At 34.8% G+C, this 13,551-nt stretch overlaps 1 pseudogene; it reads right to left on the reverse strand.

The window, feature by feature from the left end:
- Nucleotides 1-304: 304 nt before the first annotated feature.
- LOC105484945 (ATP-dependent RNA helicase DHX29-like) lies at nucleotides 305-9,690 on the reverse strand (annotated as a pseudogene).
- Between the last annotated feature and the right edge of the window lie 3,861 nt (nucleotides 9,691-13,551).

Below are 13,551 nucleotides of genomic sequence, written 5' to 3' on the forward strand. Positions count from 1 at the left end.
CATGCCTACATCCCAATCTATAACATCTTAGCATAGACTGTGGAAGCCTTTGACCAAGACATTGCTGCAATAACAAACATAGACAGTTAAGTACAACTTTCTAATTTATAGGCAAAGTTGCAAAGCTATGAGTTCAGAAATTAGAACTAAAATCGTAGATCAGTCGAATAAAGGTAGAATAGAGGAGATATAATTAACATTGATCAAGTTTTATAAAGAGTTTCAAAATTTAAGACATGTTTTTCTCTAGACAGAGTGAAGTGTTATTATGGGGCCTATCAGGTAAGCATAACCACCAAAGAGGTTATGGTGGTCCAGCAGCAGCTATTACCGAGGTAGCATCTGCAGAGGAAGTCCATTTGTTCCTGAAATACAATTAATCTGGGTATGATAATTTAGCCTTGAATTACTGAAATAGAAGGTAGAGGAAACCTAGGTGCAGGACATAATCAGCAACTGAACTGATAACTTATTAGCACCTGTCTGGCAGGCAGGTGCCTTTTTTTTTTTTTTTTTTTTTTCTTCTTTTGAGATGGAGTCTTGCTCTGTCACCGAGGCTGGAGTGCAGTGGCACAATTCTGGCTCACTGCAACCTCTGTCTTCCGGGTTCAAGTGATTCTCCTGCCTCAGCCTCCCGAGTAGCAGTAGCTGGGACTACAGGCACCCTCTACCACACTTGGCTAACTTTTGTATTTTTAGTAGAGATGGGGATTTCACCATATTGGCCAGGCTAGTCTCAAACTCCTGAGTTCAGGCGATCCACCCACCTCGGCTCCCAAAGTGCTGGGATTACAGGCGTGAGCCACAGCGCCCAGCCTGGCAGCCTTCTTAGGTATATAGTATACCTGAGCCAATAAACACAGGGCCAACGATGCCAAGGTTGGGAGGATGCATTTACTCAGATATATAATTACAAGCAAAATGTCATTTTTATGGGTTGAGTGTTTTAGAAAATCAGAGATTATCAAATCCCACAATAACAATAAATATTTCAAATGGAATTGCTAGTAAAAATAAAACTTAAACCACATGAAATAAAAAGTATCTATGAAAAGTCTTCCTGATACTTTTTAAATCAATTTGTACACTTTCTAAGTAGTTTCATATTTCTTTGTGAACCCGATTGTTTCTGTTAATATTTACACCTACCTATTGAGACATTACTAACACTATTAAAATCACCCCTTTGTCTCAGCTATGTCCTAGTAAATGAAAATGTGATGTCATTCATTAGATTTACGTCATCCATATCTTCCAGCAGCATGCCTTACCTTTGACATAACCATGCCATAGTATCACATAGAAACTGAGCAAGATGACAGTGAGGTATCCAAGAATAAATTAACTACATCGGAACTTACATAATTTGGTGTTATCATTCTAAAAGGCAGAGCCAGCAAGCTCAAATTCATAAGATGTGACACATTTCAGAACAATTATTTTGTAATTTTCAGACCAGCAGGGATTTCTTAGTTTTCAGACAAATTCATTCCATATTTGCAAAACACATTTTATCTCATATGGCAAATGTGTCAAATTTTGTTTACACATATTTTTTATTTTTATGGGTACATAGTAGGTGTACATATATGGGATACATGAGATTTTTTTGACACATGCATGCAATGCATAATAATCACATCAGGATAAATGCAGTATCCATTACCTGAAGCATTTATCATTTATTTGTATTACAAACATTCCAAGTATATTCTTTTATTTAAAAATAAACAAATTGTTGTTGACTGTATCCTGTTGTGCTCTCAAATACTAGATTTTTTTGTATCCATTAAACCAATCCCACTTCCACCTCCTCCGACTCCACTACCCTTCCCATCCTCTGGTAACCATCATTTTACTTTCTGTCTCCAGGTGTTCAATTATTTTAATTTTTATCTTCAACAAATTAGTGAGAAAATGTGAAGTGTGTCTTTCTGTGCTTGGCTTATTTCACGTAACAAAATGTCCTCCAGTTCAATCCGTGTTATTTCAAATGACAGAATTTCAACATGTTTTATGACTGAATAGCACCCCATTGTGTTTATGTACCACATTTTCCTTATCCATCCATATTTTGATGGACATTTAGACTGCTTCTGAATCTTGGTTACTGTGAATAGTGCTTCAATAAAAATAGGAGTGCAGATAACTGCTCAATATACTGATTTCCCCTCTTTTGCATAGGTACCTAACAAACAGTAGGATTGCTGGAACATATAGTAGCTTCATTTTTAGGTTGTTGAAGAACCTCCATACTGTTCTCCACAGTAGTTGTACTAATTTGCATTCCCACCAACAGTGTATGAGGATTCCCTTTTCTTCACATCTTCACCAGCATTGGTTATTGCCTGACATTTGCGTAATAGTGGTTTTAAGGGATGTTATGATATCTCATTGTAGTTTTGATTTGCATTTCTCTGATGATCAGTAATACTGGGCATCTTTTCATGTTCCTGTTTTCCACTTATATGTCTTCTTTTGAGAAATGTTTATTCAGCTCTTTTGCCCATTTTTAATTCCGATTATTAGATTTTTTTCTTACTGAGGTGTGTGAGCTCCTTATATATTCTGGTTATTAATCCCTTGTAAGGTGGATAGTTAATAAACATTTTATCTCATTCTATGTGCTGTCTCATCACCATGTTAATTGTTTATTTTGCATATAGAAGCTTTGTGTGACCACTTTTGCTTTAGTTGCCTACAATTTTGGTATAGCCCTTGAGAAATCTGCAGACCAATCTCCTGGAGAACTTCCCCATTTTTTTTAGTAGTTTCAAAGTTTAGGTTTTAAATTTAAGTCTTTAATCAATTTGATTTGATTTTTTTTTAATATGGTGAGAAATAGAGGTTTATTTTCATTTTTCTGAATATGGATATCCTATTTCCCCAGCACAATTTATTGAAAAGACTGTCCTTTCCCCAATGTATGTTCTTGGCACCTCGTTTGAAAATTAGTTAACTGTAAATATATGGATTTATATCTGGATCCTGTATTCTGTTCCACTGGCCTGTGTGTATGTTTTTATGCCAGTACCATGCTGTTTTGATAACTATAGCTGTAGTATAATTTGAAAATAGGTAATGTGATTTTTCTACTTAGGTTCATTTTGCTCAGGATAGCTTTGGCTATTCGGGTCATTTGTGGTTTCATATATATTATATGATTGTTTTTTATATTTCTATTGCTGTGAAGAATGTCATTGGTATTTTGGTAGGGATTGAATTCCATCTGCAGTTTGCTTTGGATAATATGGACATCTTAACAATATTGATTATTTCATGATCAAGGAGTATTTCTCCTTTTTTTGCGTCTTCTTCAATTTCTTGCTCAATATTTTAAAGTTTTCATTGTAGAGATCTTCCACATTTTTGGTTAAGTTATTCTTAGTTATTTAATTTTATTTTATTTGTAGCTGTTGCAAATGTCATTATTTTTGTGATTTATTTTTCAGATTGTTTGCTCTTGGCATATAAAAATGCTACTGATTTTTTTATGTTGATTTTGTATCCTACAGCTTATTGAATTTGTTTATCTGTTTTAATAATTTTTTGGTGGAGTCTTCAGGTTAAAAACATAAAATTTGTCATGGATATTCAAACTAGAGGCAAGGAATTTCGATGTTTAGACATAAATTGTGGAAAAGTCTTTTAAAGAAAGGAGGTTTACAGGTTTGCTTTTTTACTTTCCTCTCCTCCCTCCTTCTCTTGGCTCCTCCTTCCCTTTTTTTTCTCCTTAAAATCATTTTTTTCTTCCTTTCTCTTTTGAATTTAGGCACATGTAAGAGAGTTTATTATACTACACAGTACATGGCATAGCAACAGTTTTGCAAGGCCTTTCCTTTATTTAATTTTTTTTTTAACTATCATTTCTATTTCTCATTTACAATCTCTACAACCTTCCCTTATGGTTAAATGTGTGTGTGTGTGTGTGTGTGTGTGCACGCATGCATGCACGCATGTGCATGCATGCACTTGCTTATGCGTGTGCACCTACATCTTGGTAAGCCAAAGAATGTTTTTGTTTCTGTGATCGTACCTCCTTATTTCTGTTAAATAGCATTGTGTTATGAGTCTTAAACTCTTTGTTAATATAACATTTAAACAAAAATGATTTCAGTTGCATATAAGCACGTATTTTCCTACTTCAATATGTTCCACAATATTTTTATGCAGGCCTCCTCCACGTTTTATTGTACATTTCCCATAAGTAGACATATAAGTAGCCTTTATCTAAATGCTAGCAAAAACGTTGCTTCCATGAATGTATCTGTATGTGAGTCTCATGAAACTGCTCAAGCATTTCTGGAGTATAAGGATTTTAACTGCAGATCACAATATATACTTATGTTCAATTTTGTTTTATATTTCCATATTTATTTCCATAATGACTTTTCTGATTAAACTCTTTTCAGCATTATCCACATGTTTCAAAGTATCTATATATCCACCAAAACATTTATACAATCAAACTTCATGTTTTGCTAACCATACATGCATAAAATGCTAATTTACATTTATATTTGTATGATTACCAATGAAATTGTCAGACACTCATGTACTCCATATATGAGCTGCCTCTTTATATACTTTGTCCATTTTTTCCCCATTGGATTTTGTATTTCATCTCATTGATTTGAGGATAGATTTTTCTATCAATTATTTAATCTTATATTATTTTAAACTGTTTTAAATATAAATAACAAATGATAGTTATTATCACAATCTATTACTTGTCAACTTTTTTGTAGGTATCCTGTGTTAAGCTGAACTCCTTGATCTTAGTGTAGTAAAATAATACATATTTTTGTTCCAAATTTTCATTTTTTGAGACCTTGTTTTAAGAAAAACTTTTTTTGTTCTAATTCACCAAATGTTTATTAAACACTTACCGTGTGTCAAGTATTTTCCTAGGCATTCTTTTTTCCCAAATAAACCTGTTACAGTTATCCGTGACTCTGAGAGAGTGAGCTATTTTAAGAAATACCTCTAGGGTAGACAGTAATGTTCTATTGTGAAAGTTCCTCTGGCAATATATGATTTCAGAATGATAACCTCCTTCCTGTCGTGCTTTCTTCCATCCTAGATATGCATTGTAGATGATCAGGTGGTCTGAATCCACCTTGTCCAAAGCTGATTTTGCGAGATCTGTGTCATCTTTTCGATCAATTGGGGTGGTAAAAGGAGACTTCTCTGTTATGACTGCAGCTAGTTTTGCCACTGGGTTAAGGCAGCCAAATACTGTACAAAAAATAAACATCTTACCAATCTTGACATACACAGGTAAAGTTGCAAGGTGTTGGCCCAACGGAGTCAGTTGAGGCTCATTTAGCTTACAAGCTCCAGTTTTTTGGAGGAAATTCATTGAATGGCTGATCACTGGGAACTGAGGTGAATCTAAGGCTTTGAAAGGGAAATCTTCAGGAGAATCATGATTACACTTCATAGTATGAAGGCATGATTTCTCTAAAGGCACATGTAAGATTTCAGGAACAGAATAATCCACAAAGCCTTCAAATTTTTCTCTTGTGTTCCCCCAGAATCAGAAGCCATCTCTGACCCGCCCAGCTCTCCCCTGGCTCTGCAAAGCATTGGCTTTACTGACAAATGTCTCAACCAAAGAACTCATCTATCTGCTTTCATGGCGCTTATTTTCTTCTGTTTTTCCAGTGTCAATTACAAACTCAGTATCTGGAAGAGCGCTACCCATCTGTGCAAAATTTGTTGCTAAAACAATCTTTCTAACTCCTGCAGGAGGAAGTGTGAGTGCTGCAGCTTGATCTTGAGTTGAAAGAATAGAGTGCAGAGCTATCAATTTATATCGTTCAGAATACAACCTTCTATCATTTGATAGGAGATCATACAGCTGCTGAACACGAGCCAGGCCTGGGAAAAAGATTAATACTGCTCCTTCAATATTTCCAAACTGGGGACTTTTATCTAAATATGCAAGAAGTTCCAAAATGAAATCCAGGTTGATTTTATGAGGATTCATGTGTAGAGAATAGCATGCTGAGTGAAGTTGCTGTACTTTTGGTAAAACAGATTTAAATCAGCATTTGCTCTAGTCTGAACTGAAATGTATTCTTAATTTTTTTATTCCCCCTGCTTTGTTTGTAACATTAATGAATATTTCTTCTTCCTACTCCAGGAATTTCTGACAATATCCTGAGTCTTTTCACAGTACAAAGTCTGTTTCTTCTATTATATATTCATGATGAAAGGTCTCAGCAAGATAACTTCTTCCTGAAATTCTGAGAGTGGGGCAGTGTGTGAAATATGTGGAAAATTGTTCACTGCCCACAGCCACACTCATTAGAATCAACTAGAGATGAGACTGTTTTTGTAAAACTTCCTTTAAGATAGTCAGTAGGAGGTCTGTCTGGACACTTCTTTTACGAACCTCATCTACAATAACATGAGACGCATTCGCAAAAAGACCATCTTCTTGAAGTTTCCTTGGCAAAACCCCTGTTGTACAATAGAGTAAACTGGTAGATTCACAAGCTTGAGATAACATCCGGATCTGATATCCACACAAAGAATTCCTTCCTCCAGGTGCATTTTCACAGCCCAATTCATCACACAGTCTGGTGGCTAAACTCACTGCTGAGATCCTTTGAGGTTGGGTACAGGCAATGTTACATTTACTTGCTCCCTACTCATTTAGAAGCAAAACTTCCAACAGAAAATGTGGTACCTGAGTACTTTTATCACTCCTTGTTTTACCTGCCACAACCACTCAGCAGTGCCTTTAGGAACTGAACAATGAGATCATTTGGACTCTGGAAGGGAAACATCACACACCGGGGCCTATCACGGGGACAGGGGGAGGGATTGCATTGGGAGTTATACCTGATGTAAATGACGAGTTGATGGGTGCTGACGAGTTGAAGGGGGCAGCACGCCAACATGGCACAGGTATACATATGTAACAAACCTGCACATTATCCACATGTACCCTAGAACTTAGAAAGTATAATAAAAAAAAAAAAAGAAAGAAAGAAAGAAAAAAAAAAAAGAGTTTCAACACTTGAATCCCAATGTTTAAATGCAAGAAACTGCTGTATTTCCTTTAGAAGTTTCTAATACTTAGGTGTGCCTTGCAACTTTCTAGAGAGGTTTCTAACAGGTTCCAAATCTTCCGTGTTTGCTGATTCCAAGGACAGTGCAGAAAAATCAACAGAAGCTAAATTTTCCCAAGATTTCTCAGGATCGTTAGAGTTTTCTCTCTTATTTTCAGAATGCTGTTTTTGCTGCTGTTTCAATGTGTTCAAAAGTTTGGCAATAAAAATATCACATGGTTTATTGGTTTTCATTTTATTTAATTCTTCCCTTTTCTTTTCTGCATCACTACACTCCAGCCAAACATCTTGGGAAGTAGGATGAAATAACTGATGAACTGACTGCCCTTTAACTAAATGATAAAGAACTAAAGTACCTCTCAGGTGCTGAGCTTGCATGCCATCCTCTGTTAAGGTTGTAGGCATCCTACCAGGACAGCACCTCCAGACTTGCTTACCCTAACCCTACAGTTCCAGTATCTATCTACTGTAACTTTTTCAAAGGAAGGATTTGGACTCTTGGGAAGAGTCTTCCTGAACCAGTCAATCAGAAATTGTTTGGGAGATTTTCCAGTTCAACTTTGAGCGGTACAGTCAAAATTTCTTACATCATGAGGTTCTTTTTATCTTTCTCTTCTTCAGTAGCAGCTGCAGATTTTTCAAATAATTTAAAAGTTCAATGCACTTTCCCCCTCTATGGCCACAGGAGGCTTTTTTCTTTCATTTTGTTGATGTGAAATCTTTATGGCTGGATTAAGTACTGGATCATCTTCTAAAGTTTCCATTTCTCTTTGAAATTTCCTTATTTATTTATTTTTTTCCTGAGCCTCCTTTTGGTTTTGCTTTTTTTTTTTTTTTTTTTTTTCCAGTTTAAAGGTAGCTAGTTGCTCCTTTGCATCCAGCAGTTTTGCTGCAAAATGTAAGTACCTTTTGTTGAGATCATTTTTTTCTCTCTTCTTCTAAACTTTTAGAATTCTCATTCTTTTCTTCTTTATTTATTGTTCAGTGTACCGTGAAATCCATTCTTTCATATTTGCTTCCATATTTCCTTCTTCCTTTTTTGGCTTAATCTTAGGGTCTTTTGCTTTTTTGTTTGTTTTTGTTTGTTTGTTTTGTTTTGTTTTAGGTTGCAATGGAGGTGAAATAGTGGCTTGTACGGGAGACTGCAATTTCAGCCCACTTTTATGTTGTTACTCTTCAAATTCTTGACTGAATCTTTCAGTGCATCATTTGCAAGGTTTAAACAGAGCCAGTCCAAGGCAGAATGAAGGTCACTTCCATGTAAGAGATTATTGGTCATGGCATCTTCAATGTCTTAGTCTTAAATAAAAATGCTTGTAAGGCCGTATAAAAATCCTGCAATTTTTTTGGCAGTAAGTCATCCAGAAATCACTCCTTTGTCATTGTTTTGCTTTTTATGTTCATTGATCACTCCCATAATTCCTTGCTCTAGTTTGTTATTAATTACCACTTTCAAAAGAGATTTACCCAGACTTGCAGGACCACCAGAATCATTTGTAGAATTAAAACTATAAATTTTTGAATCTTGCTTGACTCGAGACTTCCTAGTGCTTGCAGAGGCATCGGGCAGGAGGCCTGGACACCAGCTTTTTGTTTTGGGCCTCCTGGGCAGTTCCAGCCCCAGTGGTGTATTTGGCTCTGAAAGCAGACACGGAGGCCCGGACCACAGTACCGCCGTGGCCTCCAGAGCCTTGTGTTTCTTGTCCTTGCGCCAATGTGGCAGCTGTGGCAGAAGATCATTAGTGGTCCTGGCCCTGGCGCTGCCATCAAGAGCTCTTCACATTCCCCAGCTCCTGCTGCAACACCCTGCGCCCTCGATCCCAAGAAAAGCTTTCCTGCAAGAAGGTAATAAACATATTTTCTTGTCCTTTCTCCTTTATGTTTTTTACTTGTCATATATATGAGTCTGCTGTGTGTATATTGCAAATTAGCTATTCTGCTTTACTTTTCTCCATGTCTTGGATCTGTTTTTACAGCAGCACGTACTAAGTGATGTTTCCTCACTAATGTCTCTTTTCATCTATATGATATCCACATGGATCTATTTCTGAACCCTCTGTTCTGTTCCATATCGTTGTTTGGGGCAAGAGCATCATAGTGTTGATAACTATTGTTTAGGTGCATTTCTTAAAATCTTGCAGGATGAGTCCCCTCCTCTTTTAAACAAAATTGATTTAGATATTTTGACCTTTAATCTTTCATAAATTTTTTAACTCCTTCAACCATCTTGCTGAAATTTATCTTGATACTTCAGTGGTTTTATAAATAACTTGGGTGCAATTATGTTTTTAAAGAAGACAAATTTTGTCTTTAAACTTATTCTTTTATCTATTTTGGTTTAGATTTTTATTATTTTGCATTTTGGTAGGATTTTTTTCTGCATACATTATAGTTTGTTTTTTGTTTGTTTGTTTGTTTTTGCTTTGACTTAAGGTTTTTCTATTTTTTTTTTTTTTTTGGAGTGGGGGTCACATTATCTTGTAATTTTTTTTTATTCTGACATATACCCTAAATAGAAGAGGTATGCATCATGTGTCTGTACAATTTAGAATAAAATAAACATCCAATAACTCACCTCAAGCTTAAGAAACAGAACAATACTCTCCATGATTGCATCTCCCCACTACCCACATACCCTATGGAGGAAACCGACTCTCTCTATTATTGGGTTATTCACGTTCTTCCTTTTCTTTATGATTTAATCATAAAACTATTCTCATAGAATATCTTAATTTGTTTCACATTGAATTTTATACATTAAAACATGCTTTATACATTTTTTCTGAGATTTTTCTTTTGCTCAAAATGAGAATGAGCTACGTTATTGTATATAGGTGTAGTTCATTCTTTGATACCACTATAGAATGTTCAATTGTCTGAATATACTCTGAGTTATTTATAGTTTCTGTTGTTGATTGACATAATAAATTGTTGTAAATACTTTATAATAATGATTGATGCTGCTATAAGCTTTCCTATACATGTCTTTTGGTGCACATGTTCAGACTTCTGTTGTGCATCGGCTCTCACAGTGTGAACCCTGGACCAGTACCATCAATACCACTTGGAAACTTGCTAGTAATGCAAGTTATCCAGTCCCACCCCAATCCTACTGAGTCAGAAATTCAAGGGGTAAGACCCAGTAATCTGTGGCTGCTATATTTTTAAATTAGTAAGTGCATTTATGAAGAAACATTATTGATTTTGTAAGTTGATATTGTACTTGACCATCTTCCTGAACTCTCTTATTATTTGAATATTGCATAACAGTTTTTCATCTTAGTTTTTTGACAGAAGCACTACAGCAATTCTAAATTCCTGCACTAACTTGACCTTCTGGAGTATCGAATCTAATTTTTAATGAAGGCAATGGAACATAATTGGGAGTTTATGTGAACAACACAAACTGAGCAAATGCTAGCATTCTCCTGTGTCTTCCAATTGCTTCCTAATTTTCTGTTATATTTAATAGATGTTTAATTCTCTGTGCTACAAAATGAGACCCTTAAGACATGGAAAACATAAATAAAAAATCATAATGTCACTTTGTCAGGCTTGGAATTTTCCACAGCTCTGTGTCTCCTGTCTATTATTTAGCCTCTACTCCGTTTAGCATTTATTCAACGGACAGTTCCTCAGCCCAGTCTCTGTTTAGTTGACTTGTTAGCTCCAAGAAAATGACAATCTTTAACCATGATTTACAACCTACGTTTTCTTTATGATTAAAAATATGAACATTTTTAATATTACTGTGAGCCCCACATTTTGCTCAATATATTAAACTCACTACTTCAATTTACTGTATAAAATGCTTAAAGCTTGTTGTTGACTCTTAATGAAAAAGCAAATAATCAAACTGCACTTTTAGCCCTGAATAGATGTTAAGTGGTAACCATATCCTTACCTTTAGGGAATTTAGATTCATCATAAAATTGAATTTATTATTTTTTTCTAGCTTTCTTTACTGTAATTCAGATTTTTTTTCTCAGAAAGTCTTCTTTTAGTAGGAATGGTCAGAAATTTACTTGTATTATAATAAACACATAATTATTTTCAAATTATTCAGTTTTTAGAAATGCACCAGGATGTTCAGCTATGCATTGAGTACATCAAATGACCCAAGTCATTAAGAGTAAGAGTAAGAGGAAACAAAATTGAATCATCGAATAGTCTTTACAGAAAAAATGTTCATTTTATTACATTTCGAGATCTGAGTATGCTTATTATTTCATTTTATCTGCACTATTAAATCTAGTTGAAACATGAAAAACAAATCAATTCATTAAGTTGAAAAAAGTGACCCAATATTTCTGAGAAAGCTTATGCTGTTCCAATGATATTTGTAAGCTTTTTGATAGGAAAGGGCTTAAGGCTGTAGCTGTAAGAAGAAAATAAAAGGCACAATGGCAAGAAAATACTAAAAACACCAACTAAATTAAATATCAATATAAATTATTATAGGTATATTGCGATTTTTTATTTATTGCAAAGCATAGTCTTAAAATAATTCAGTTACCTAGTGGTGAAGTTGATAGCTTTAGAAAGAGCCTAACAATCAACTTGAGCACTATTGTCAAATAAAGTTTTTTAATTTTTCATTTGGGTTTTTATTGCTCCTTTTCTAGTGCTTCAACCATAATATTCATTTAAAATGAAGAGATTAATTATTTAATTGTTCTATATATTCTGTGTCCATCAAAACAGTTCATTAGGGTCTTCAAGTGTGAATCTAAGATTTGTGGAAGGTAGTATTTACTATTAAGTACACATTCTATATTTCTTTATAAATACTATCAACTTGTTAATAAATATTTATGTAGTTATGGATAAAATGTGGGAAAATTAAAAATATTTTTTTGAAAAAACTATTTATTGAATAAAAAGATTGTTTACTAAAAGTAAAAGCCATCCAGAACTTCAGCTTCTATTTATAAACTTAACAATGGTTGTTTTTAGAACATTGCAAACACTTTCAATTGTAGACAAAGCATAAACAAAATATAACAACACTCATTATAATACTTACATTTATATAAAATGATAATATCTCTGATTTAATTAATTTCTTATTTCCATGTGTTCTCATATCTTCTAAAAATTGCAGTGCACTAATCCATAATAATTTCTGTATCTCTGGAATTATATTAACGTTATCAAACATGAGTAGAAAAGACTACTTCTTCATCCAAGCTAAGGTTTTAAGTTCTGGGTTACTAAACAATTGATTCCTGGAAAAGAAGTAGATTTGCTAGCATAGCTAAACCTCCATGAGTCAGCAAACCAACTTACTATAGTCAAACTCCATGTTTACTTCAATGAGTCTTTTCAAGCTCATCAATTTGATGAACGTATAATTGTCATGAAAGCCAGTTCTTTCTCCTTGTGTTCTTTTAGCTATGCTTTTCAGACATTACTTGGTCAATTGGCCTGCCATTTGTTTCATATTGACTTCTTCAGTTAATACTGTCAAAAATTTTTGCCTATCTTTGTAAATAACTCATTCTGATTAACAGTGTAATCCTGAAATTTTCATACTCCAATCATAATGTATTATGTCTATTGAGTCACCTTTTCCATTTACAACATTTGATTAAGCCATAATCTTTCAAAAATATAGTTTGACACAATTTTTTCTTTGCTACATTGGTAATAACTCACAGTTTTAAAAAATATATCCATATTTTTTGCTACTTCTATCTTCCAGAGTTGAACCCAAATTCTTCTTCTGTTAAGTGTGGCTGGGACTTAGTGATTATCTTGTAACAATTAAAGTGAAGTAGAACACCGGGTGCGGTGACTCATGCCCGTAATCCCAGCACTTTGGGAGGCCAAGGTGGGTGGATCACCTGAGGTCAGGAGTTCGAGACCAGCCCGACCAATATGGTAAACGTTCATCTCTACTAAAAATACAAAAATTATCTGGGTTTGGTGCCAGGCACCTGTAGTCCCAGCCACTCGGGAGGCTGAGACAGGAGAATTGCATGAACCCTGGAGGCAGAGGTTGCAGTGAGCCAAGATTGTGCCGCTGCACTCCAGCCTGGGTGATAGCATGAGACTCCATCTCAAAAAAAAAAAAAAAAAAAGGAAAAGAAAAAAGAAGTAGTTGTGATGGAAGTGATGATGAGCAACTTTCAAGGATAGGTTATAATAAAAAGGAACTTTTTTTCCTTTTTTTTTTTTTTTTTTTTTTTTGAGACTGGGTGGTGCTCTGTCTCCCAGGCTGGAATGCAATGATGCAATCATAGCTCACTGTAGCTCAAACTCCTGGTCTCAAGCGATCCTCCACCCTAGGCCTCCCAAAGCACTGGGATAACAGTGCCACCACACTCTGCCAATTAGGACAATCCCTACAGAAAATGGTATGAAGGTTTTTCAAAGAACTAAAATTCGAATTATCATTTAATCCAGCAATCTCACTACTGGGTATCTACCCGAAGAAAAAGAAATCATTATATAAAAAAAGATGCCT

Source organism: Macaca nemestrina, chromosome 1 (genome assembly GCF_043159975.1).
Source record: "Macaca nemestrina isolate mMacNem1 chromosome 1, mMacNem.hap1, whole genome shotgun sequence".
NCBI classification, from domain to species: domain Eukaryota; kingdom Metazoa; phylum Chordata; class Mammalia; order Primates; family Cercopithecidae; genus Macaca; species Macaca nemestrina.